Here is a 26,864-nt window from a genome sequence, read left to right as displayed (position 1 = left end):
GGTGTTTTGCCTGTTTGATTGCCTTACGGAGGGAATAACTATGCTGTTTGTATTCAACCATATTCCCAGATATCTTGCCATGGTTAAATGTGGTGGTTTGTGCTTTCAGTTTAGCGTGAATGCTGCCATCTATCCACGGTTTCTGGTTTGGAAGTAATGAAGATGCTGTGAGTCGAGAAGCAGGTGAAACGTCTAATTAAACAACAAACGTGGAAAGAGACAACATAACAATAGCATCTTTGCATAAACACAGGATAAATACTGACTGGGGCAGGAACCTAAGGAAGTGCCAGATATAGGGGAGGTAATATGTGAGGTAATAGAGGCCAGGTGTGCCTCATGATGACGTACAGGTGTGTGGGTAATGATAGATCCCAGGTCCGGTGGTTAGTATACCGGCAACATCGAATGCCGGAGGGGAGGAACGGGAGTAGACGTGACATTGGGTAGGTTTTAACCTGTTAGGGCTAGGGGGCAGCATTGACACGGCTGGATAAAAAACATACCCGATTTAATCTGGTTACCACTCCTACTCAGTAACTAGAATATGCATATACTTATTACATATGGATAGAAAACACCCTAAATTTTCTAAAACTGTTTGAATGGTGTCTGTGAGTATAACAGAACTCAAATGGCAGGTCAAAACCTGAGAGATTCCTTTACAGGAAGTGGCCTGTCTGACCATTTGTTGAACTTCTTTTCCATCTCTATCATTTACTAAGGATCTCTGCTCTAACGTGACACTTCCCACGTCGTCCATAGGCGCTCAGAGCCCGGGAAAAAACAGAATGTCGTCATTCCAGCCCCAGGCTGAAACACATTATCGCCTTTCTCAAGTGGCCCATCAAGAGACACTAGCTTATGCGCGTGACCCCGACCGCCCCCGCCTTTGGGATTTTTTTCCTCTGTTTGCCGAAAAGGAGATTCCCTGTCGGAATATTATCGCTTTTCACGAGAAAAATGACGTAAAAATTGATTTTAAACAGCGGTTGACATGCTTCGAAGTACGGTCATGGAATACTTAGAATTTTATTGTCACGAATTGCGCCAAGCGCGTGACACTTCTTTACTATTTCGGATAGTGTCTGGAACGCATCGAACAAAAACGCCGCTATTCGGATATAACGATGGATTATTTTGGACCAAACCAACATTTGTTATTGAAGTAGCTGTCCTGGGTGTGTATTCTGACGAAGACAACAAAAGGTAATGAAATTTTTATAATAGTAAATATGATTATGGTGAGTGCTAAACTTGCCGGGTGTCTAAATAGCGAGCCCGTGATGCCTGGGCTATGTACTTAGAATATTGCAAAATGTGCTTTCACCAAAAAGCTATTTTAAAATCGGACATATCGAGTGCATAGAGGAGGTCTGTATCTATAATTCTTAAAATAATTGTTATGCTTTTTGTGAACGTTTATCGTGAGTAATTTAGTAAAATGTTAGCGAATTCCCCGGAAGTTTGCGGGGGGTATGCTAGTTCTGAACGTCACATGCTAATGTAAAAAGCTGGTTTTTGATATAAATATGAACTTGATTGAACAAAACATGCATGTATTGTATAACATAATGTCCTAGGGTTGTCATCTGATGAAGATCATCAAAGGTGAGTGCTGCATTTAGCTGTCTTCTGGGTTTTGGTGACATTATATGCTGGCTTGAAAAATGGGTGTCTGATTATTTCTGGCTTGGTACTCTGCTGACATAATCTAATGTTTTGCTTTCGTTGTAAAGCCTTTTTGAAATCGGACAGTGTGGTTAGATTAACGAGAGTCTTATCTTTAAATGGCTGTAAAATAGTCATATGTTTGAGAAATTGAAGTAATAGGATTTTTAAGGTTTTGAAAATCGCGCCACAGGATAGCCGTGGCTGTTACGTAGGTGGGACGAATTCGTCCCGCCTAGCCTAGAGAGGTTAATAGTCACAGTGGGAACAATATCTCCTATACACTGTACATCAATGTTATTATCCGAGGCTAACTGGAAAATATCCCAGTTGGCGTGATCAAAACAATCTTTAAGAATCGACTCAGATTGGTCAGAACAGTGTTGAATAGACCTTAGCACGGTTTCTTCCTGTTTGAGTTTCTGCCTATAGAAAGGGAGGAGTAATCTGATTTGCCAAAGGGAGGGCGGGGGAGGGCCTTGTAGGCATCCTGGAAGAGAGAATAGCAGTGTCAAGTGTTTTCCCAGCACGCAGTCAATGTGTTGATAGATCCTCAGTAGCATTTTCCTCAAATTTGCTTTGTTAAAATCCCCAGCTACAATAAATGCGGCCTCAAGATATGTGGTTTCCATTTTGCATAAAGTCCAGTGTAGTTCCTTGTGGGCCGTCGTGGTATCGGCTTGAGGGGGAATATACATGGATGTGACTATAACCGAAGAGAATTCTATTGGGAGGTAATACGGTCTGCATTTGATTGTGAGGTATTCTAGGTCAGATGAACAAAAGGACTTGAGTTTCTGTACGTTTTCACAATCACACCATGAAAAGTTAATCATGAAGCATACACCACCGCCCTTCTTCTTCCTGGAGAGTTCTTTATTCTTGTCTGTGCAATGTACTGAGAACCTAGCTGGCTGTATGGACGTGGACAGTATATCCGGAGAGAGCCATGATTCCGTGAAACAGAGTATGTTACAGTCCCTGATGTCTCTGTGGAAGGAGATCCTCGCCCTGAGCTTGTCTACTTTATTGTCCAGAAACTGAACATTAGCGAGTAATATACTCGGTAGCGGTGGATGGTGTGCATGCCTCCTGAGTCGGACTAGAAGTCCACATCCGAATACCTCTTCTCCAGCGGTGTCTTGGTGCAGCTTCTGGGATAAGTTAAATTGCCCTGGGGGTGCGAACAAAGGATCCAATTCAGGAAAGTCGTTTTCCTCGTCGCAGTGCTGGTGCGTTACTGCCGCTCTGATATCCAAAGTTATTTCCGGCTGTATGTAATGACCCCCCCAAAATTCTGGGCTAATAGTGTAAGAAATAAAACACAAAAAACGAAATACTGTAAAGTTGCTTAGGAGCTAGAAGCAGAGCTACCATGTCTGTTGGCGTCATCTTGCAGGCTAAGAATTAGTAGGCTAAGCTTTATGAATCATGGCATCAGTGGGAATCAATGCCTAATGTGGGAAGATAACTCCTACTCTTTCCGAAAACACAACCAGAATTGGCTTCACTTCTCAGGAACAAGCAACAAAAACTCAGAACGAAAAACCACAGAAGAAGCCCTGAAAACTGAAAAAAATAAGACAGAAGAAGCCCTGAAAATTGAGATGAAGTGATGTTATAACATCCATCGTGTACTGTCTGTTGTTAAAACGAAGACGTCTTGTTTAAGTGACTTTTTACTGTTACTGTAACTAGATGACAACATGTGCTAACATCGCAATATCCCCCTACCCCTCTCCCCCGCAAGTTAATCTTGTATTTTTGGGGAATCTCACAAAGGTGGCAAGATAATTCACTTACCGTTTGCGCAACATCAGCAGAACTGGTCAAAGCAGGATGCAGCTTGTGTGAGGTGTGAGGGAACCAACCTTGAAAAACCTATTGAATTTCCATTTTGGAAAACGTTACTTCAGAAGATGTGTGCCCTTAGAATGCTACATCACTATTCTGTAATTTTTAGACTTATAACATAGAATTCTGACCCTTGGTCAAAGCAAATAAATGTTTGTTCTATCTGTCTGAGAATCTTATGCAAATGCTCACACAAGAGTACTTACTAACACATTTCTAAATGTTTTCTGCACTCTGCACTTAATATGACAGGGCCAGGAGTAAACATTCTGTTATTAAAACATTTCAAAGAACGTCTGCTAATAGCGCCTTGGACCCCCTCAAGGGTATACCACTTATGTATATGGAAATGTCTCACCATAAACTCTAGTCTAATGCTCAGAGATCCACCAGTTTATGAAGTCAGCCTGTGAGTGCCTACCTAGGAGGAGAGTAAGCGTGGGAGCACAGAAAAAGTCATTGCTATGGAAACAAGGGCAACGTTCGAGGAAAAAGGCATACATAGGCCACAACTTAAAATAGAAACTGTGCTGAGGAAGACATTGTACCAAATAGGTTATTCGATGAAATTAAACAAAGTCTATGAATGGCGTAAACTATTTTACTTGGTCATACATCGATAGACAGATGCAGCAGAATCACATTTTTGTTCCTCCTCACACTCGCACACACATGAAATGGAATACATACAATCGCTTTGTAACTAATGGCAACAGCAGTATACAGACAATGAAAAAGCCCCTGGAGTTCCTCTGTAGTATTTATTCCCACTACTTGTTCACAAATCCATTCCACATATGAGCAGTGCAGTTATTTTATGGATACCATTAAATAGCCTGGCATTATGTGAATGTCTGGGAATAATGTACATTGTTGCAGCCTATTTAAACTATAACAGGAACTTGAGTACAACCCTGACCAAGGCTTGAACAGTTTTTTTCTCTCAATTTCATATAAGATTTTTATAGTGTATATGTAATTGTATAGTATACACTATAAACTGTGGAACCTGTATGAACCTGCTCCTAAATTCAGAGAGTAGACACGTCTCTTTCCACCAGGATCCCCCTTGGTCTCCTCAACATTTCTCCCCGATACTCATCCACAGGGTCAGTGGTTGTCAATCAAGACAACTGCCACATGAGAAGGAGTTGTCATTGGGTTATAATGTAGCTTTAGCTCCTTCCACATATACACATCAACTGGGCTAATACTAGTAGGCCTAGCTAGAGTCTGTTTATTTCCATCCAGTTCTAGCAGAAAAATGTCTGCCTGCCTGTCACCTGGACATTGTGCTTCTCTCACTGGGAAATTGGAGCAATGAAATGTCAGAATAACCATAATTCCACTACTACTAGCCGAGGAACAAAATATAGCTGGAGTGCAGTGGGTGGACAGGGTAACCAGCAAGCTAGGGTGGCCAATATCACACATGGTTGGGTATGTAGGGGATTAAGCACCATGAGATATTTACAGAGGAAGACGGCAGGAGTGGACAGGATGGGGACCATCCAAAGACAACTATAGAAGTTAGCACCCTAAGGAGGAAAAATATTATAATTAGTTATAGGTTAGGCTACTGTGGTGAAATCGGTAGCCCCTATAGAAAAATATATTATTTATGTATAAAATTGATGTTTAAAGATGTTGGTTTCTGTATGTAAGATGTTCCACAAATGAGGACTTGGGTATGCAGTCATTAACATAACCATATGAATTGAAGAGACGGTGGCCAAGATGGTGTACTTCTATTGTTTTATTAGGGTAATGTTGTAGTGATGCTGCTGCGAGTGATGGGAGCTGTAGCCCGTTGTACATTGGATTAAACTCTAATCTGGTTTTAGCCTGTGAAGAATCTGATTGAGTTTATGACCCTCATTTTACTACAGTGGCATCCCCTCACTGGGTGCAGAGGAGGCGGAATGGAGGGGGGTGCATATTTGGCTAAAGAGGGAGCGAAAGAGTAACACCAACCTCACATGCAGAGTAACACCAACCTCAAAGGCACTTACAATCCCCATTATCTCAATATTGCACATGTACCCAAGAGACAGTGAAAAAATAAGTGTGTTGTAGTAGCTGTGGTGTAAATTATACAATACATTCGTAAATTCCTTTGAATAGCAGAAGAAATCATTTTAAAACTATGAATACCTCATAATATATGCTATCTTTTTACTGGAACAGACAAATGCGAAGTATGGCCCAAAATACAAAGCAAAGATGATTACGAGCATTCCTTGAAGGGACTTCGTTATTTCTAAATGTCAACCTTGTGAAGCTTGAGAAGAGAAAATAAAAGTTCATATCCGGAGTGTCTTAAATTTGCTCATTGAGATTTTTTATTGCTTGGCGCCAGAGTGATTTAAACCATCCCAGTGGCACTAATTCAGTTTCAGTGACAAACCCCAAGCACGGGGAGCACCCAACCGCAAATCGACTAGCCCAGAAGTGTCCAGCAGAAAGAGAATGGAGCTGAGCTGAGAGAACAGAAATGCTCCAAGTTGGTATTAATCAGAAATGTCGCTGGAATGTCGTCGCGAGAATGTTGAAGTTGAAGTTCATTAACTGCATTCTACACAATTTAAAAACTCTAAAATGCTATTTGGAGAACAGCAAAAACAAGGTGAATTGACTCCATCCATTATTACCTTAGCTGCTATAGCTTCATTCACATCAAACAGCAATTAGCTGCTATGCCCTAGCTCAGCACAGGGATTAAAAACTGTAGTTTAGTTTCATGTCAAGTCAAACAGCAGTTACCTAGCGTCCTAGCCATCTCCGAGGGGTCCAGGTTTTCATGTCCTAAAACATGCTCTCTACTACCGCTAAACAGCCTGCCGTCCTGCCTGCCGTCCTGGTTGTCTTCATGCATTTGCCTTTTAATTGACATTGGAATGATTTTATTAGCCTATTTTTCATTTTTGTTGTTGATCTATGGTATGGCGACTGCCATACCCATTGACGCCCCTTTCCTAATTGTCTGTAGGCGACTAGGACGTTATGAGGACTTTGTGTCCACTGGTTCTTCAGAGATACTTGATAAATATCCTTGCTTGTTTGTTTTGTGCAGTTTGCACATCTCTAGGTGTGAATGAAATGAGGCCCATTGTCTGTATGGTAATTTGCATTTAAAAGGAACCAACCTGTGAAGTTCAAAGGAACATAGCAAATTGGGTGTCAAATTAAAGCTAAGAGTTGATCGTTTTTAGAAATTAACCCTCTAGAGTCGATGTCCGCACCCTCGCATAAATCTACTTAGAATAATATAAAAATCCCCATAACAATCTGTCAGTTTAAGCAAGAGCATAGACTGTTATGGGATTTTTCAGTAATTTTCCATCCTAAAAATTAGGAATAAGCAAAGGCTTCGATTTGATGGAAAAGTGGTCTTAAAGGTGCCTTAAAAGGCATTATAAATACATCAAAACACAATAATGTTGAAGACACTTTCTAACTAATATCAACACTTATATTTCATTTTGGAGACATTTTTATGCCTTCTGTAAATTTAAGAAACATTGCCTTGTGCCTTGAAATTCCGTTACCAAAAACCTACATATCTTTCTCCCTCATGAGGAGGGAGGATAATGAAAGTTCACAGAAGTAACAAGTAAAGGTAGACCTATCAATTTGTTATAGTGTTTTTACTGATATACATCTTGTTTATGAATTATCAAGTGATTAAAACTCAAAATCCAGTTACAGTAACGGAATTTCAGAAAAATCTTTAACCTCTACGGGATCAGTGACCCCCCACAGGACGGTTGAGCTAACGTGCGCAGCATTTCCCAGGACATAGACATATCTGATATGGGCTGAAAGCAAAAATTATTGTTAATCTAACTGCACTGTCCAATTTACAGTATCTATTACAGTGAAAGAATACCATGCTATTGTTTAAGGAGACTGCACAGTTATGAACTTGAAAATGTATCTATAAAACAGTTAGGCACATTTGTGCAGACTTGATACAACACTTTTACCAGATTTAATGTGTTATATTCTCCTACATTAATTTCACATTTACACAAACTTCAAAGTGTTTCCTTTCAAATGGTATCAAGAATATGCATATCCTTGCTTCAGGTCCTGAGCTACAGGCAGTTACATTTGGGTATGTCATTTTAGGCGAAAATTGAAAAAAAGGGGTGAACCCTAAGCGGTTTTAATGGAATTTCTGCAATTGAATTGGCTATAATGAAAAATCACAGTAGTCACAAACAACAGTTGGGTTCACAAGTTTGGACAACAGAGTACAGTACCGCACAGCACAGTAGAGTACAATAAAGAAAAGTATAGTTCAGTATGGTAGAGTACAGTACAGTAAAGAAAAGTAGAGTAGAGTAGAGTAGAGTAGTTCAGTACAGTACTGTAGAGTGGAGTTCAGTACAGTAACAAAAATACCAAATTTGGTTGGTCTAAATCGGACCAAATCTGAACCAATCATAGACGTCGATGCTTCACAAGAGCTCAGTAGAGTACAGTTTAGCACAGCAACGTGGAATTGCCCATATACTGTTATTTCACACAGTATACACTGAAACTCTTATTTCCTTGTGATTTGCTGACGATAGACCACAAACTTGCCTCGTCGACAAATTCGGGACAGTAGATAGGCTCCTTCTTTGGCTTTTACTACTCCCTTGTTTCCCCTAATGCAGCACTTTCTCAGGCAGCGTAGTAATTCACAGAGATATTGTTCTAATCACCTTCTAATCCCACCACAGTTAGTTCCCTTGTGGTCCTCCTCTCCCTCTCCACTGCATTTCATTCATTCTCGATGCATCGATTTGGGATCAGATTGCAGGCCAGCCTTAATGACACTCTCTCAATATTATGTCATATGTTTATTGAGAGCCTTGTAAAGTTCTCTTAGACCCGCTGTTTCCCTCGCTGCGATACTTTCCCTCTAGGACAGGTGTTTTTGAATGATTTATCCCCTCCTTATACATTGGTTTAGTTTCCTTGTTAAAGTCAAATGTGGCGGTGTGTTCCGTCACTTTGCTGATTGTGGATCCACTTCTGCAAAATACCTTGCTTCATTGGCATATTGTGGAAGAGTGTCCTTTGTAGTTTAACATTTGCTAATTACAAACCAAGTATCTCCTCGAACTTGAGAAGTACTGTGACTTGGCTGCGGTGCTTTTGCAGGATGGTGAAATTGTATGTTGTGGTTTAAAAACACTTTGATATGAGCATTTTAATAGTTTGACTCTCATTATTATGAAATTATATTTATCTCGCATGTCATGACACTTAGAATACAACCATGGCTTACAGGCAGCATTAGCTGTGTCCTTCTTCTCGCATCCTATAGCCCCACATCTGAATGACCTAGGGGGGTTGTTTGTATTTGTTTCACATAGAGTACACTTGTTGGAAGGGCAGTGAACATGTGGTAGTGATGCTCAGACAGGGTTTGGTAAGTTGTCAGACAGCTGCTACACTAAGCAGATGGACTGATGTACCCTCAACTGAGCTGAATGTCATTCGCTGGCATTTTCTTCAGGTCTCAGGGAAAGACAGCTGAGAAATGGCCTGGGAAAGCAGATCTCTCGAAAGCCAAGAGAAAAGCAGGTCAGATTGTGATCAGGTTTTCAAAGAGCAATTGCTGTAGATTCTTATAGGTTACATCAGACATTAGTGGTATTTGCATCTCTCTTGTTCCGAACAAAGACAATATTTTCCAATATGTCTGAAAATAAACAGTTCTCATTTCACATCTGGCCCAAATAGTTGACTCAAGAAAGTATTCATACCCCTTGACTAAAAGGCTTTCTTAATGAATGACTTAAAAAATATATGATTGAATTGCTTAGAGGTCCCCTTAAATATCCACATGTAGTTTTACCATGTAGTTAACTAAAACATCAACATCTAAGAAAAATGTCAGATACAAACCTTGTTTATCTGCTCCTAGTATTGTATTATTTTAACATTGCTTCTTACCCCACATTTTGCTGTGTTACAGTCTGACTTTGTCTCACCCATCTAAACACAATACCTCATAATGACAAAGTGAAGCATGTTTTTAACAAATGTGTTGAAAATGAAAAACAGAAATATCTAATTTATGTAAGTATTCACACCCCTGGATCAACACTTTGTTGAAGCACCTTTGGCAGCAATTACAGCTGTGAGTCTTTCTGGCTAAGTGTGTAAGAGCTTTACACACCTGGATTGTGCAACATTTTCCCATTATTATTTTCAAAATTCTCCAAGCTCTGTCAAATTGGTTGTTGATCATTGCTAGACAACCATTTTCAAGTCTTGCCATAGATTTTCTTGTAGATTTAAGTCAAAATTGAACTCGGAACATTCACTGAACTCGGAACAAGCCAAGTGAACAAACAGATCACCGACCATTTGAATCCCACCGTACCTTCTCCGCTATGCAATCTGGTTTCCGAGCTGGTCACGGGTGCACCTCAGCCACGCTCAAGGTCCTAAACGATATCATAACCGCCATCGATAAAAGACAGTACTGTGCAGCCTTCTTCATCGACCTGGCCAAGGCTTTCGACTCTGTCAATCACCACATTCTTATCGGCAGACTCAACAACCTTAGTTTGTCTAATGACTGCCTCGCCTGGTTCACTAACTACTTCTCAGATAGAGTTCAGTGTGTCAAATCGGAGGGCCTGTTGTCCGGACCTCTGGCAGTCTCTATGGGGGTGCCACAGGGTTCAATTCTCGGGCTGACTCTTTTCTCTGTATATATCAATGATGTCGCTCTTGCTGCGGGTGATTCTTTGATCCACCTCTACACAGACAACACCTTCAACGCCATACAACACTCCTTCCGTGGCCTCCAACGGCTCTTAAATGCTAGGAAAACGAAATGCATACTCTTCAACCGATCGCTGCCCGCACCTGCCTGCCCGAATAGCATCACTACTCTGGACGGTTCTGACTTAGAATATGTGGAGAACTATTAATACCTAGGTGTCTGTTTAGACTGTAAACTTTCCTTCCAGACTCACATTAAGCATCTCCAATCCAAAGTTAAATCTATAATCGGCTTCCTATTTCGCAACAAAGCCTCCTTCACTCATGCTGCCAAACATACCCTCGTAAAACTGATTATCCTACCGATCCTTGACTTCGGCGATGTCATTTACAAAATAGCCTCCAACACTCTACTCAGCAAATTGGATGCAGTCTATCACAGTGCAATCCGTTTTGTCACCAAAGCCCCATATACTACCCACCACTGCGACCTGTAGGCTCTCGTTGGCTGGTCCTCGCTACATATTCGTCGCCAAACCCACTGGCTCCAGGTCATCTATAAGTCTTTGCTAGGTAAAGCTCTGCCTTATCTCAGCTCCCTGGTCACCATAGCAACACCCACCCATAGCACGCGCTCCTGCAGGTATATTTCACTGGTCATCCCCAAAGCCAACATATCCTTTGGCCACTTTTAGTTCCAGTTCTCTGCTGCCAATGACTGGAACGAATTGCAAAAATCACTGAAGTTGGAGACTTATTTCTCCCTCACTAACTTTAAGTGTCAGCTGTCAGAGCAGCTTACCAATCGCTACAGCTGTACACAGCCCATCTGTAAATAGCCCATCCAACCAACTACCTACCTCATCCCCATATTTGTTTTTGTTTTTTGCTCTTTTGCACACCAGTATTTCTACTTGCACATCCTCATCTGCACATATATCACTCTAGTGTAAATTGCTAAATTGTAATTACTTTGCCAATATTGGCCTATTTATTGCCTTATCTCCTTATTTCATTTGCACACACTGTATACAGATTTTTCTATTGTGTTATTGACTGTTATTTTATGTTTGTTTATCCCATGTGTAACTCTGTGTTGTTGTTTTTGTCGCACTGCTTTGCTTTATATTGGCCAGGTCGCAGTTGTAAATGAGAACTTGTTCTCAACTTGGTAAGCAACTCCAGTGTAGATATGACCTTGTATTTTAGGTTATTTTCCTTCTGAAAGATGAATGGCAATGAATCGATATCTGAATGTGCTACCATGATGAAACCACTCTCTCCTGCTGCGCTACGATATAACGATGTGTTTTGTCAGTGGCTGTGATGTAGGGTTCAGCCAGGAGTTGATGGACAGTCAGAAGAGCAAAGTAAATGGTAGAGAGAACCAGGGCTATGGCCATTTCGATATACAGTGGCCACAGACTGATTTATAAGTGAAAATGTCAGTCGGAACCGGTACCAGAACCACACAGGTCACATAAACCGTCGACTTTACATCTAAGAGGTCAACATTGGCCTCATGGTGAAATCCCAGAGCGGTTTCCTTCATTTCCAGCAACTGAGTTAGGAAGGACACCTGTATCTTTATAGTGACTGGTGTATTGATACACCATCCAAAGTGTAATTAATAATTTCACCATGCTCAAACGGATATTCAATGTGTTTTTTTTTTACCTGCACTACTATGCGATTACAATGACATTTCTAGAATTATGTTTCTTGAGTATTGACAGTGTTATAAACTCAGCAAAAAAAAATATTTTCAGCAAACATAACATGTGTAAATATTTGTTTGAACATAAGATTCAACAACTGAACAAGTTCCACAGACATGTGACTAACAGAAATGGAATAATGTGTCCCTGAACAAAGGGGTGGTCAAAATCAAAAGTAACAGTCAGTATCTGGTGTGGCCACCAGCTGCATTAAGTACTGCAGTGCATCTCCTCCTCATGGACTGCACCACATTTGCCAGTTCTTGCTGTGAGATGTTACCCCACTCTTCCACCAAGGGACCTACAAGTTCCCGGACATTTCTGGTGGGAATGGCCCTAGCCCTCACCCTCTGATCCAACAGGTCCCAGATGTGCTCAATGGGATTGAGATCCAGGCTCTTCGCTGGCCATGGCAGAACACTGACATTCCTGTCTTGCAGGAAATCACGCACAGAACGAGCAGTATGGCTGGTGGCATTGTCATGCTGGAAGGTCATGTCAGGATGAGCCTGCAGGAAGGGTACCACATGAAGGAGGAGGATGTCATCCCTGTAACGCACAGCGTTGAGATTGCCTGCAATGACAACAAGCTCAGTCCGATGATGCTGTGACACAACGCCCCAGACCATGACGGACCCTCCACCTCCAAATCGATCCCGCTCCAGAGTACAGGCCTCGGTGTAACGCTCATTCCTTTGACGATAAATGCGAATCCGACCATCCCCCCTGGTGAGACAAAACCGCAACTTGTCAGTGAAGAGCACTTTTTGCCAGTCCTGTCTGGTCCAACGACAGTGGGATCATGCCCATAGGCGATGTTGTTGCCGGTGATGTCTGATGAGGACCTGCCTTACAACAGGCATACAAGCCCTCTGTCCAGCCTCTCTCAGCCTATTGCGGACAGTCTGAGCACTGATGGAGGGGTTGTGCATTCCTGGTGTAACTCAGGCAGTTGTTGTTGCCATTCTGTACCTGTCCCGCAGGTGTGATGTTCGGATGTACCGATCCTGTGCAGGTGTTGTTACATTTACATTACATTTACGTCATTTAGCAGACGCTCTTATCCAGAGCGACTTACAAATTGGTGCATTCACCTATGATATCCAGCGGAACAACCACTTTACAATAGTACATCTATATCTTTTTTTTTGGGGGGGGGGGGAGGGTTAGAAGGATTACTTAATCCTATCCCAGGTATTCCTTAAAGAGGTGGCGTTTCTTGTGTCTCCGGAAGGTGGTGATTGACTCCGCTGTCCTGGCGTCATGAGGGAGCTTGTTCCACCATTGGGGTGCCAGAGCAGCGAACAGTTTTGACTGGGCTGAGCGGGAACTGTGCTTCCGCAGAGGTAGGGGGGCCAGCAGGCCAGAGGTGGATGAACGCAGTGCCCTTCTTTGGGTGTAGGGACTGATCAGAGCCTGAAGGTACGGAGGTGCCGTTCCCCTCACAGCTCCATAGGGGACGATCAGCTGTCCGTCCTGTCTCCCTGTAGCACTGTCTTAGGCGTCTCACAGTACGGACATAGTCATTTATTGCCCTGGCCACATCTGCAGTCATCATGCCTCCTTGCAGCATGCTTAAGGCGCATTCATGCAGATGAGCAGGGACCCTGGGCATCTTTCTTTTGGTGTTTTTCAGAATCAGTAGAAAGGCCTCTTTAGTGTCCTAAGTTTTCATAACTGTGACCTTAATTGCCTACCGTCTGTAAGCTGTTAGTGTCTTAACGACCGTTCCACAGGTGCATGTTCATTAATTGTTTATGGTTCATTGAACAGGCATGGGAAACAGTGTTTAAACCCTTACAATGATGATCTGTGAAGCTATTTGGATTTTTACGATTTATCTTTGAAAGACAGGGTCCTGAAAAAGGGACGTTACTTTTTTTGCTGAGTTTACATGTAAGAGCAACGTCATATAAAGTGTTACCGTTGCTTCTTATTTAGTGCGTTAGTGACATACACCAAACACTTTTGCTGTACGGTATGTGATAGATGCTTTTTACCCATCTACCAAGAGTTGCCCTTCTTTGCGAGGCATTAGAATACCTCCCTGGTCTTTGTGGTTGAACCTGTGTGCTAGAGCTAGTTACTGTAGCAACTTCCTTCAAACTGCACGCAAATACATACAAATGGTATCCACATGTTCATCTGAATCTGGGGAAGTAGATAAAGGGACGCATTGTCAAAATCCAAAGGTATGCCTTTAAACACTGTTATTGCGACTTGTCCATGCAACTTATTATATGACTTGTGAAGCACATTTTACTCCTGAAAGTATTTAGGCTTGCCATAGCGGTTGAATACTTATTGACTCAAGACATTTCAGCTTTCGAAAAATGTCAGAAAACATATTTCCACCTTGACATTATGGGGTGTGAAGGCTACCTTACAGATATTTGTATGTGTGGTGTACAGAGATGAGGTAGTCATTCAATAATCATGTTAAAGGGATACTTTTGGCAATGAGGCCAAAATCATCTTCTTCCCCGGAGTCAGATGAACTTGTGGATACTGTTACGTGTTACGTTTTTCTTGTTCCCCATTTTTCCCCTGCTAGTGTGTTTGTCTTGGGCATTACAGGTGTACCGAGTTGCGGCTAACGATGGTGGGCGTGGCTGTAGCTGATTACAGAGAGGATATCTGTTTGCCGTGTGAGAAGAGAGGAGGGGGAGAGAGAGAGAGGACACTTGTTTTTTGTTTGATTATTTGTGTTAATTTCCTTGTGTTTCAGCCTGTCCTCCTGAGGCGCTCCACCCTACCTAGGTCCTGGAGAAGGGAAAAGGTAGATCTGCCCATGGGTGTACATTCTCACGTAGATAACCCATTGTTTTATACACTAGGTTAGCCGGGCGGGTGTCACCCTTGTATTTTTCTTGGAACCAGGTAGGACAGTGGGTTAGGGTTTAGAATGTGTTAGGAAGGATTAGGTGTGTAGAAGAGGAGGGACCTTTTGTTTATTTTCATTACTTGGACCCCGAACCCAAACATTTCCCTTCTCTTACCTTCCCTTGTTGTGGTTGTTTTGTTTCTTATTAATTATTTATGGGTGTGTTATATTGTTTATTTAACTAATTCACTAAACATCCCCTGAGGGTTAAAATTGAGTTCTGGTTGTGGTCTGATTTATTTATCGCTCATTGCACCCCACATTTCTTCCCTTTTCATCTGTATTACCTGGTGTGTTTAGGCCCAGGCATTTACGTCTCCTCCTCAGACGAGCTACACCCGAGGGGAGAACGTAAGAGATACCATTATTATGTCTCTGTGTCCAGTATGAAGGAAATTAGAGGTAGTTTCACAAGCCAATGCTAACTGGTATTAGCGCAATGACTGGAAGTCTATGAGTATTTGCTAGCATGCTAATATATACCTGTAGACTTGTGACAATTGTGCTAGAGCTAGTTACTGTAGCAACTTCCTTCAAACTGCACGCAAAGACATAAACATCATTCCATAACTTGCTGTTCCAAAATCCGACTTTACATTGTTGGGCCCATTCCCAATTGTCAGACCAACCACACCACATTGTCTTTCCATATTATTAAAAACCGACGACCCTGCATCGTATCCAAGAGAACAACTTTGTTTTTATGAAGAGTAAATTGTTTGTAGCAATGAGTTCTGTCAAAGTAGAGATGGGAATAGGAGGAACGTTAAGATTTAAGTGTTATCTCCTGCCCCTCCTTTAATTTGCAGACTGCCGTCGGCGGTAGCAATAACTGTAGATTAGCAATAGGGGGATTTCTCATGGGAGAGGGGCTACACGGAGAAAGCCTTCCAGGCTCGATACCTAGGCAAATGTTTTTCTTTCCAAAGTCCAGATTTCTCTGCTTCATTGTCCCTCACAGCCCCTGTAATTTCCCCTTTTACTGCTCTTCTGAGGGACAATTTGTGTGTTGGCTCTAGTTTTATTTGTTGGTGCTCGGTGGAGGGTAGGAGAGGACATCAAATGAAAGCCATTAATCACCTCACAGGCTGTAAGAGATAATTGTAAAGGGAGAGAGAGAGAGAGAGAGAGAGAGAGGAAGTGGGAGAGGAAGAGAGGTAAGGGAGAAGAGCCCATGGAGGTAAAACTAAATAAATCAGGAAGTGTGGTGTAGGGACTCTTACAAGTGCCATATAACAACCATGCCTTCAAATTCCTCCTGACACATGTCGCCATGAGTATGAGAGAGGTGTGATGGAGTGCTGGGAAAAGTGAAATATATGCACAAATGGATAACTTTTCAGGGCACGTGTTTTTACTGATCTATATGGGAAGTTTGTGGTGCACACTCAGAAAGTCAGAAACCCGCAATACAATATGGGATTAGTCTGTATTTATTATGCCTTTTGCTCCATATCTCCATGATTTACATTTGATGTGACGCAAATGTGACCATGGTCATTTGAAACAATGACCTCACCTCATTTCCCCAAATGTACCAGATCATTGTTGGATGAATGAATAGTATTTTGAGGAATGGGGCCTTATTTAGCTCATTTAATGGTCCTCCTTTATTTTTCTAAGCAATTATATAAATGAGGCCATAATGACATTTTTACTTATTGCACATCTTCCATTTTCTTAGAAACCACAATACTCTCTTACAGGATTAGTTGAATCCTAACCATGGTAAGGGCATGTATTGTCAACTTTTTGTGTGCTTCAAAATTCTATGTGCTGTAATTGCATTCCTAATTTCAAATCTAAATGTAATTTATTTTATATCACCTTACTATAAAGTTGCCAGAAATCCAAACCGGACATAGAGCAAACTTTTATTAGAAATATTTGAGTCTTAGTAGTGATAACTGGAATTTCAGATGGAATACATTTAAATACTTTTTATTGGTTATCAGATACTTCAATAATTCATAAAATATTCTGTAATTAATGTGAGATATGCATTGATAATTGAACTTAATTGACCATAAATACTTAATTGAGCGTTCAGTGACACATTCAGGCCAAATAAATATGAACTTAATTATCATAACACATGGTTAAACAGGTTATTTTTAAGGAAGCTCATTGTTTCCGCAGTCTTGATGGCCTCCGTTTAGTGTTTATTAAACCTTGGCTTTGAATTTTATAAAATATCACCCCTCCAGATATGCAAAACAGCAATTCATTTGCAAGGCTTTTGATGGAATTACCAATTAGACAAAAAGCATTCAACCTGCTAGTTCATAACTCTACATGTCAATGAGGCATTTACTTCTGAGACCATATGACATTTGCTTATATTATCATTGACTGTAATTGGGTATGGGGGAGTTGTGTAGGTTTTGGCTATCACATCACATCACATACCGTACAGCAAAGTGTTTGGTGGATGTCACTAACGCACCAAATAAGAAGCAACGGTAACACTTTATATGTGGAGAGTGCTAAGAGCCTTGGCGTGACCCTGGACAACACCCTGTCATTCTCCGCTAACATCAAGGCGGTGACCCGATCCTGTAGGTACATGCTCTACAACATTGGCAGAGTACGACCCTGCCTCACAATGGAAGCGGCGCAGGTCCTAATCCAGGCACTTGTCTTCTCCCGTCTGGATTACTACAACTCGCTGTTGGCAGGGCTCCCTGCCTGTGCCATTAAACCCCTACAACTCATCCAGAACGCTGCAGCCCGTCTGGTGTTCAACCTTCCCAAGTTCTCTCACGTCACCCCGCGCTCCTCTGCACACTCCACTGGCTTCCAGTTGAAGCTCGCATCTGCTACAAAACCATGGTGCTTGCCTACGGAGCTGTGAGGGGAACGGCACCTCCGTACCTTCAGGCTCTGATCAGTCCCTACACCCAAAGAAGGGCACTGCGTTCATCTACCTCTGGCCTGCTCGCCTCCCTACCTCTGTGGAAGCACAGTTCCTGCTCAGCCCAGTCAAAACTGTTCGCTGCTCTGGCACCCCAATGGTGGAACAAGCTCCCTCACGACGCCAGGACAGCGGAGTCAATCACCACCGTCCGGAGACATCTGAAACCCCACCTCTTTAAGGAATACCTGGAATAGGATTAAGTAATCCTTCTAACCCTCCCCCTCTACCCTCCCCCCCAAAAAAGAAATAGCTGTACTATTGTAAAGTGGTTGTTCCACTGGATATCATAAGGTGAATGCACCAATTTGTAAGTCGCTCTGGATAAGAGCTTCTGCTAAATTACGTAAATGCAAATATGGGCCACCAGCTGCATTAAGTACTGCAGTGCATCTCCTCCTCATGGACTGCACTGGATTTGCCCGTTCTTGCTGTGAGATGTTACCCCACTCTTCCACCAAGGCACCTGCAAGTTCCCGGACATTTCTGGGGGGAATGTCCCTAGCCCTCACCCTCTGATCCAAAAGGTCCCAGGCGTGCTCAAAGGGATTGAGATCCGGGCTCTTCGCTGGCCATGGCAGAACACTGACATTCCTGTCTTGCAGGAAATCACGCACAGAACGAGCAGTATGGCTGGTGGCATTGTCATGCTGGAGGGTCATGTCAGGATGAGCCTGCAGGAAGGGTACCACATGAGGGAGGAGGATGTCTTCCCTGTAACACACAGCATTGAGATTGCCTGCAATGACAACAAGCTCAGTCCGATGATGTTGTGACACACCGCCCCAGACCATGACGGACCCACCGCCTCCAAATCGATCCCACTCCAGGGTACAGGCCTCGGTGTAACACGAATCCGACCATCACCCCTGGTGAGACAAAACCGCGACTCGTCAGTGAAGAACACTTTTTGCCAGTCCTGTCTGGTCCAGCGACGGTGGGTTTGTGCCCATAGGCGGCGTTGTTGCCGGTGATGTCTGGTGAGGACCTGCCTTACAACAGGCCTACAAGCCCTCAGTCCAGCCTCTCTCAGCCTATTGCGGGCAGTCTGATGGAGGGATTGTCCATTCCTGGTGTAACTCGGGCAGTTGTTGCCATTCTGTACCTGTCTCGCAGGTGTGATGTTCAGATGTACCAATCCTGTTCACGTGTTGTTACACGTGGTCTGCTACGTGGTCAAGCCTTTATCAACCCTCCAAATGAAACCACATGATCTTTGAGAGTAAACTCCATGAGGCTCACACATGGGAGTCAAAGCTTAAAGGGAGGTCCAATGGCTAGACACCATTGATATCTAAAATATCTGATATTTTATTTTTTGCAACTGCTCATGTACTGTATAAACTTGTGAACGGATTGCCTAATGGTGAAAACTGAATGTGCAGGACCTTAATAAAGGAAAAATGCCTATTAACTAGAGTCATGTATCTGAACTCACTTTTCACACAGCTCTGATAATTGCATATTTTCAATTAGGGAGTGAATCAGTCCAATTAGCAGTTTTTGTCTGAATATTATAACGTGTTGTAAGCCTGACTTGTTTGAGAAATATTCACAGCTGACACTGCGATACATATTTATTTATCTTTATGACTGATTGTCTTTATGACTTGCCACATGTAATATCGATGTGCAATTGTAATTCTCTAGGCTTATCGACATCTCCCATTCTGTCCACATAGATTTTTTCCCTCTTTTCACATAAGAAAGATACATTATTTGATACCAATCATAATGGATACCTCCATCTTCCTCAGCCACACAGCTTTGCCACAGTCCACACCCAGGCTCAGACACCCAATGCTCAGACAGTACAACTCTGTGTCTGTGTGTACAAAATCTTCCTCATTGCCCCAGCATTTGGTGGGACACAAGCTCACCATAATAGAACTCATGTCCTATCTCCCTTTTCGGACAAGTTTATTACACCATGCATTGTTGTTCGACTGATGTCACAGGAACTCGGATATTTGACAGTTTCCGTAATGAGTTTTTTGGCAAGTTACAACAGCTTTTCGGCAGTTTTTCGCTGTTGCAGCCAATAAAATGGAATGTATAATAGAATGTCACTCAGTCTACTGTATCTGCCTGGGTGAAATCTCCCAGGACAGAAGACACTCAGTGCCGGGTATAACGGCCTCACGTTAACAAGCTCCTTGTGTATCTAATTAGTTGGTATAAGTTCACAGCCACCATATTTGGCGCTACCTGCTTCTGAGGAAACATGGAGCATCAAACAGAGACGGCGGAAACCAGAATTCCTTGTCTAGTTAATTAGGAAGATGGCATTCTCTTTTCAAATACCTCAACTTACAAGATCAGTTGACACAATACAGAGTGACAAGGTTAAGCCGTAGATTGTGACACAGCAGTAATTGGGGATTGTATATTGATTGTTACAGAAACAGTTTGCAGAAGTCTATCAACAATCTGTAATGAACTGCTGACCTTGATAAGTAACTGTTCAGAAATGTGTTGAATTTGAATTAGGGTCGTTGTTGAATTGCAGTGGCATTTATGTCCCTTTCCAACCATGAAAAACACTTTAAAATTACAAATAGTTACACATCAAACATGTTTTTTTTTTATATTGAACTGTTTATCAATGACAAAACATAATACATGTCCTTTATACTGCAAAACGTTATGTTTATGCATTGTTTAAAGCGGGGGAGCATCACCGAGTTGGGGCTTCGTTTCAAACAAGTAAAAGACACACCGTCCTCCACTTACCCTCACCTTATGCCTTTGGGGAAGTTGGCAACGTAAGCCCCTCAGCTCTCATTTGTAATCGAGTGTGCGAGTGGGTAATTCTGTTCACTCCGGGGCCTAAAACAACCCATAATTCCATTTGCGATGATTGTCAGCCAAAACGTATAAACAACATCAATATGGAGAAGTCAACATGTAAGTAAAAACTAATGTAAATACGTTTGAAATTGTGCTTCTAATGCACGTGACGGCACAAACACAAATCGTAAAAGTAAAGATGTTTTTGTTTCGTTAGCTTTTCAAACATTAGCTGGCGCACACGTGGATGCGTTGTCTTCTAGCCAAGATATGAAATGCAATCATAATTGACTGCAGTGCATATAAAGCACACACACACAACAGCTACCGGTGGTTTCATGATGACTGAAAACACAACCTTTGGGACGAACGAGTGACAAATTTCCTGGGCAAGTGCGGCCCATTTAAAATGTATTCATTCTTTCCTCACCCCTTGCCCTGCAAGTGTCAACTTATCATACGTCATGAGAAGTGTCCACTTAATTTGAGGGCTGAGGGGAGAGGGTGTGTCTTTTACGTGCTGGGAATGCAGCCTGGGAAACCCTGGTGTAAAGTACTTGGGTTAAGCAAATTTGCCGGTCCCAGTAGGGATGTGTTGAGTTGTAGTGACATATTTTGTGGATTTAGAGACATCTATAATTTTGAATGCTAGAAAGTGAACAAAAGTACTTAATATATTGTATAGATAAAGGCTATTAAAATACCTATTTTTATTACTAGTATGTCTTTCTCTCCATTTTATGTCACTGGTGTTACCACCTTGAAAATCACTCATTACAATGATATACAAGGACCTTGCAGCATTCCTGTCGAGCCGGCTGGGGGCGCGGGAACCTGTCGGGCCGGCTGGGGTGTGGGAACCTGTCAGGCTCCTGATCAGGCCAGGCTCCCGCGCCCCAGCCGGTCCGACAGCTTCCCGCTCCCCCGGGTGGTCCGACAGGTTCCCGCTCCCCCGGGTGGTCCGACAGGTTCCCGCTCCCCTGGGTGGTCCGACAGGTTCCCGCTCCCCTGGGTGGCCTGACAGGTTCCCGCGGGAGCCTGGCGATCCGATGGAGGCATGAAAGCCGGACGAGCCGGCTGAGGCAGGGGAGCCGGATGAGCCGGCTGAGGCAGGGGAGCCTGGCGATCTGGCTGAGGCATGAGAGCCTGTAGCGGCTCCCGGACCCAACATAATTTACACTGACACAAAAAAAACTCCCTGATGCTTCCCTTAGGTGAGGTGTTATTCTGTAACGAGTGCACTGAGTCAGGTAGCAAGTACAGGGAGTGAGTGTTTTAATAAATAAACAAAACAATAAACACAAAACACAAACAATGCACCGACATGAAACAGAGTCAATAACAACTGAGGAAAGAACCAATGGGAGTGACAGATATAGGGAAGATAATCAAGGAGGTGATGGAGTCCAGGTGAGTGTCCTGAGGCACTGGTGCGGTTGACGATGGTGACAGGTGTGCGGGATAATCAGCAGCCTGATGACCTAGAGGCTGGAGAGGAAGTATACGTGACACCTTCCAGTGGCAATCTGTTATCGGGGGCGGGTCACTGTCTATATTAAAGAAAATTATTAGTTAATCAGAGGATTCTATTGATAATGTGGTGTCGCTTAATCCAAAGTGTCACTCATTGTTACTCAATTTAAATGAATGGGAAATAACATTGTGAGAAAAATTCTTAATCATATTAAAGGGTTAATGACCTTAGATCTGAACATATGTGGCCATTTAAGAAAATCCTCAAAAACCTAAAATGTTCTCATTGGTGTACTCCTAACTGATGGCACAATGTTATCATAATGGTAAAACTTTTTTAAAGTGATAAAGCTGGCATATTAGTTGATTTAGAAATGGAAGGATGAATGAGCCAATTGGAAGCTGGGGATGATTAGGTGGCCAGAATAGGGATTTAGCCAGGACACTGGGGTTAACAGCCCTATCTACTCTTATGATAAGTGCCATGGGATCTTTCATGACCACAGAGTGTCAGGACACATGTTTAATGTCCTATCCAAAAGATGGCACCCTACACAGGGCACTGTCCCCAATCACTGTCCTGGGGAATTGGGATATTTATTTTTAGACCAGAGGAAAGAGTGCCTCCAACTGGCCCCCCAGCACCACTTCCAGCAGCATTTGGACTCCCATCCAAAACCAACTCCGCTTAGCTTCAGAGGAAAGCCAGCAGTGCGATGCAGGGTGGTAGACTGCTGGCTAGTTAATCTAACCCATGTATGAATTGTGTTTACCACATGCAAAGGTAGGTTTGTTGTGAGTAAATGTGTTTGTCATAATAGATTGCAGAGCAAATACATGCATATGGTGGTTTATTACTCAAATTGGCTTATGGGCATTTCCATAGAAAACAACCCATGAGCACCAACATGTGAAGATCTTAGGAGCATATCAAATTGTGTGTCAAATGAAACCTAAGAGTCTATATTTTGGGGAATATTAACTTCTCTAGGGCCGGCGGGACGAAATCGTCCCACCTACGTAACAGCCAGTGGAAACCTGTGGCGCGTTATTCAAATACCTTAGAAATGCTATTACTTCAATTTCTCAAACATATGACTATTTTACACCATTTTAAAGACAAGACTCTCCTTAATCTAACCACACTGTCCGATTTCAAAAAGGCTTTACAACGAAAGAAAAACATTAGATTATGTCAGCAGAGTACCCAGCCAGAAATAATCAGACACCCATTTTTCAAGCTAGCATAAAAACCCAGAAGACAGCTAAATGCAGCACTAACCTTTGATGATCTTCATCAGATGACACACCTAGGACATTATGTTATACAATACATGCATGTTTTGTTCAATCAAGTTCATATTTATATCAAAAACCAGCTTTTTACATTAGCATGTGACGTTCAGAACTAGCAAACTTCCGGTGAATTTACTAAATTACTCACGATAAACGTTCACAAAAAGCATAACAATTATTTTAAGAATTATAGATACAGAACTCCTCTATGCACTCGATATGTCCGATTTTAAAATAGCTTTTCGGTGAAAGCACATTTTGCAATATTCTAATTAGATAGCCCGGCATCACAGGGCTAGCTATTTAGACACCCAGCAAGTTTAGCACTCACCAAAGTCAGATTTACTATAAGAAAAATGTTATTACCTTTGGTGTTCTTCGTCAGAATGCACTCCCAGGACTTCTACTTCAATAACAAATGGCGGTTTGGTCCCAAATAATCCATTGTTATATCCAAATAGCGGCGTTTTGTTCGTGCGTTCAAGACACTATCCGAAATGGTAAAGAAGGGTGACGAGCATGGCGCATTTCGTGACAAAAAATGTCTAAATATTCCACTAGCGTACTTCGAAGCATGTCAACTGCTGTTTAAAATCCATTTTTATGCCATTTTTCTCATAAAAAAAGCGATAATATTCCGACCGGGAATCTGCATTTAGGTAAACAGACGAAAGAAAATAAAGCATGGGGTCGACTCGGGCACGCGCCTAAGCCTATTGTCCTCTGATCGGCCACTTGCCAAAAGCGATAATGTGTTTCAGCCTGGGGCTGCCTCGATATCATTCAGCTTTTTCCCGGGCTCTGAGAGCCTATGGGAGCCGTAGGAAGTGTCACGTTACAGCAAAGATCCTCAGTCTTCAATAAAAAGAGCCTAAGATGAACAACAACTTGTCAGACAGGCCACTCCCTGTTCAGAATCCTCTCAGGTTTTTGCCTGCCATATGAGTTCTGTTATACTCACAGACACCATTCAAACAGTTTTAGAAACTTTATGGTGTTTTCTATCCAAAGCCAACAATTATATGCATATTCTAGTTACTGGGCAGGAGTAGTAACCAGATTAAATCGGGTACGTTTTTTATCCGACCGTGTCAATACGGCCCCCTAGCCCCAACAGGTTAAGGCATAGACACATTTTTCAACCATTTTCCATTTAAAAAAAATGTGGCATAAGGAAACACTTTGATTTCTGGATAAACAGATGGAAAAGGGGTCTTTAAAAAACATATACCAGAAAAATTCTGAAAAGGAATCAGAAATACATAAAAATACAATAACGTTGCCATGAAGACCCCTGCCAACTAATATCAACACTTATATTTAGTTTTGGAGAAATTGTTAACCTTCTGTAAGTTTAAGAAATATTGCCTTGTGCCTTGTTATTCCGTTACCAAAAACCCACATATCTTTAAGATATTTTCTAATTGTTGGTAGACCTACCAATTAGTTCAAATCAAACTTTATTTGTCACATGCGCCGAACACAACAAGTGTAGACTTTACCGTGAAATGCTTCATTATAAGCCCTTAACCAACAGTGCAGTTCAAGAAGAAGAAAATATTTACCAAGTAGACTAAAATAAAAAGTAATAATAAAAAGTAACACAATAAGAAAAACAATAACGAGGCTATATACAGGGGGCACCGGTACCGAGTCAGTGTGCGGGGGGTACAGGCTAGTTGAGGTGATCTGTACATGTAGGTGGGGGCGACGTGACTATGCATAGGTAACAAACAAACAGTGAATAGCAGCAGTGTACAGTACAAAAGGGAGGGGGGGTCAATGTAAATTGACCGGTGGCGATTTTATGAATTGTTCAGCAGTCTTATGGCTTGGGGGTAGAAGCTGTTGAGTTTCCTTTTGGTCCTAGTTATAGCGATTTTACTGATATAATTTAAAAAATATATATATTATGTGATTAAAACTCATAATTCCGATACCAAATTGGTACCAAAAAAATCAATAATGGAATTACTGCAACTGAGTTAGCTACAATGGGAAACCACAATCACAAATAGTCACAAACCACAGTTGGGTCACCTTCAACTGTCCTCCCTTCCCCTGACATACTGTTATGTTCAGCTCATAACTGTTTTCTTTGTCTTTCTGTTGTCTAGTTGTCAAACCAAGTTTGAATACCACTACTGAGTATAGTACAGTGAGAAGAGCACAGTAGAGTACAATACAGTAAAGAAAAGTATATTACAGTACATTTTATTGTACTGTACTCTACTGTACTCTGCCACACTGTACTGAACTACTGTATGTTATTGGCTGTACTCTACTGTACTCTACTCACTGTACTGTATTGTACTGTACTGTACTGTACTCACTCTACCGTGCCCAACTCACTTTACCCTGCTCTGCTGTGTTGTATTGTACTACACTGTAGGCTACTCTACTGTGCTCTGCTGTGCTGAGCTGTGGTGTCCAAACCTGTAAAACATGAGGAGAATGACATTCATATCCATAATTATGCATTTCTGTGTAGTACAAATCTGGGACCCATGATGTCATTCCGTTACCATAGTTCTGTTACCGGGTGTAAATCCACTTCACTTACTGTAGTTCAAACTCAAAGCCATGTCATAGCTGACACCCCATTCTTTCTGCAGACATCGTTGAATTTTAATTTGGAGCATATTTTTAAGTTTTTGGAAAACGTGGTCGCATAAAAACCTGAGATTTTACCGTGATTATGTTACCAAAGTTTGCATCTGCACAGTTCTTCCACTAAATTCATAAATCCGGTACACTTTTCAGTGGAAATTGTTAAAAGTAGTCCTTGTGCATTGGTTTTTGTTTGGCATACATTTTCAAGTCAAATCGTAATTCTGTTACCATGGGATTGACCTTATTGTGATTGTTTTCATTGCCATTTATGCATGGTTTTGTTATAAGATGTTGATGTTTTTCTGGAAACCATATTTGTTCACATCATTGATAATGCATTTGGAGTCCTGTTTTCACAGTGTCTAGGGCACACAGAGATGTTCTGACCAGTGTATTTTCTAGACACACAATGCCAACCCAGATAGTTTGAGGTACATTCCAGTCATTAAAAATGGGCCCAGTTCTCAGTTGTGTCACATTAAGTTATAGAGTGTGGAAGATTATGGTGATTGGGAACCGAATATCCTTGTCCTTGAAGACTGGATTCTCTTTCTCTCCTCTGTTGGAATGATGTGACAACCCACAGGCAAGCTATTAAAAAACTGATGCAAGAATGTTTAGCACCATGACCTAAGGATGGATGCAGAGGATCATCCTGCCTTTTTTATGCTTGTGCCTCTTTAGGAAGAAATAGCTGTTGACACGGGCACCAATGACGTGATTTGGTAACCTGCTCTAATTTTTCTCTCTAATTTCTCAAGGCACACTGACAACCCAATTTCCATTAAATATAATCTGGCAGTTTAACACTGGCCATAAAAGTCAATGGGGTAGAGACATGTATTGTGCTATGGCTTTAATTATCTAGCCTCTTCAACAGCTGCTCTGTGTTTGTTTCTCCTCTCCCTTAATAGTGTGT

The sequence above is a fragment of the Salmo salar genome, chromosome ssa15 (assembly GCF_905237065.1).
Source record: "Salmo salar chromosome ssa15, Ssal_v3.1, whole genome shotgun sequence".
NCBI lineage: Eukaryota > Metazoa > Chordata > Actinopteri > Salmoniformes > Salmonidae > Salmo > Salmo salar.
Note: the sequence above shows the minus strand (reverse complement) of the source record.